This window comes from Triticum aestivum, chromosome 4D (genome assembly GCF_018294505.1).
Source record: "Triticum aestivum cultivar Chinese Spring chromosome 4D, IWGSC CS RefSeq v2.1, whole genome shotgun sequence".
NCBI classification, from domain to species: Eukaryota; Viridiplantae; Streptophyta; class Magnoliopsida; order Poales; family Poaceae; genus Triticum; species Triticum aestivum.
Genome location: NC_057805.1, coordinates 190347163 through 190349522, shown reverse-complemented (window position 1 = coordinate 190349522; position 2360 = coordinate 190347163).

The window sequence follows — 2360 nt, the reverse complement described above, 5'->3', positions numbered from 1 at the left end:
CCGTGGAGGAGGGGGCAAGGCGGCGGCGGCGACGAGTCCGGGAGGCACACGGGCGGTGGCGTCTCCGTCTCGGTCTCCAGGAGGGAGACGAGGCGCGGGCTGGTTGGGCCGCGCGGCTGGGCTTCGGCCCAGGCGGCGCTCGGCGTTTTTTTTATAAATAATTCGCCGAATCTAAAAATAATCGCAGAAAAATAAGTAAAAATCCAAAATGCTAAAACAAATTTTCCCCGTCTAATTAAAGTAATTAGAACGAGATGAACATTTTTCTTGGTCCAAAAATGAAGTTTTGAAAACGTGCAATTTTTTTTAATGCAAACAAAATTGCAAATAAAATCCGAATAAAATCAAATATTTGATAGTAATATTTTTCCTCCAATATTTCAATTATTTTGGAGAAGTCATATTTTCTCCTCTCATTTATTTTAATATGAAATATCTTTCGGAGAGAAAATAATTAAAACCAAAATCTTTGTTTCCTTATTTGATAAAAATCAAATAGGAAAGTCAAGAAAATCCCCAACTCTCTCCGAGGGTCCTTGAGGTTCTTAGGATTTTTCGAAGATTTGCCAAAAATGCAATAAAATATGCCATGCAATGATGATCTAATGTATAACATTCCAAATTGAAAATTTGGGATGTTACAGACCGGCAGCTAGTTCAAGTATGGCGCAGATGGCCTCTTCCCACTCCTAGTGAGGAATGGGGCTACTGACGGGCCGTGTACCCAGCAACGACGCCCTGTTGACAGCAAGCAAGCGTGGATGGATCCGCTCTTGCTGTGCGGCTCGCCGCGCCTTTCGCTCTGCGGTGCTCCAACGGTCTCGATGTGCGACGAGCAACAGCGTATCGGCGCGGACGCGCCTAGCTTGCTCTGCGGGGAACCACAGATCATGTTGTGCGGTGAGCTGCAGCCTCTCAGCGATGACATGCCGATCTTGACCCGTGGCACTAAAGCGCCGTGCGCCGAGGGTCTGCTCAACCCTGGCGATGACGCGCGACACGACATAGTCCATCGTATTGCCGGGGACACCCTCGGCCTCGATGAGCCATGGCGTCTTCTCGTTTTCCTCGTTGAGGAGGTTGATGGTAGAGGCACCGCTTCAGTTGGTTGGTATGCTTGGAAGAGGTAGATGGGCTATAGGTTGTGTTTGTTGCCTCGGTGTGTCATGCGCCGCCTAGATTTATGCGCAATATCATTGGGTGGCGGCCGGAAACCGATGAGGAAGTGGCGGGAAATGGAGGTGGGTTCATAAAACTCCATCAATTAATGGAAACTTAGCATAGAAGGAACCCCAATCTAGCACGACGTGTGCGGGCACATTGCTCGCCCAAGGCTATGATCCATATACTTGTGTGCCCAATAGAACACACTATTCACAATAAAGAATTTGTTCTGTACACAGAGAGCATATATGTTGTGTAGACTGAGCAAATCATGGCAAATGATTAAACTAAGGAACAGGTGGATGATGATTTCAAGAATGGTAGACAATAATTTACCAGCAACCGTTGTTTGCCAAGAACCCACACAACATGTTAACAGGAAATGTCCTTGTTATTATCGGTCTTGCCACACAATTAGCCGGTGCAGTCTTGTCCGTTGCTCGTGTTCAACTCATCGTGCCGACCTCTGCTCGCGTCCCTTGGCTCGTTGTGCTTGCCATTAGGCATCGCAGCACGCTCTGCTCGCGTCCCTCCATGTGCTTGGTTTGTGGACGGCTTTTCCCTGCGTGTTGAACTACTATATGCATATCGTTGCTCGCCAGGCGGCCACGGAGCGCTCTGCTCGCATCCCTCCGTGCATGCTCTACCAGTGGTCGGGGCTGGTGCACGATCACGTTGGGGGCCTCGTATGCATGCGGTTGCACCGCAGGCGTCGCCACCATGCAGTTACGTGTAGCACGATGGAGTTATGCGCTGCAAAAACTACCATCGGAGCAAGCCGATATTCCATGTCGTCTAGCTTCCCCATTAATTCCGCGGCCATTATAACCTTAGTCTGTTCAACCTTTTGATCGCGCCCCACAACACAACAATGACACCCATGACGACACATAGAGAGAGGATGTCTAGCGATACTCCAATGGAGTTTGGCATCAAGTGGAGACCCATGCGAGGAAGATAGATCTCTCGGTGGTGTACACCATCGACCCGGCTATGGTGGAGGACTACATCAACACTGTGGAGCATTTGCTTGCTGGAGACAAGTACAAAGTGGTCGCCATCGACATTCAGTACACCGGCGGTCATCCCGGGATAGATCAGAAGGTTGCCGTCGCCCAGTTGTGCGTGCGCCATCATGTGCTCATCTACCACTACTGTATGGCCACACAGCCTTGAGACCGTTTTGCCACGTTTGT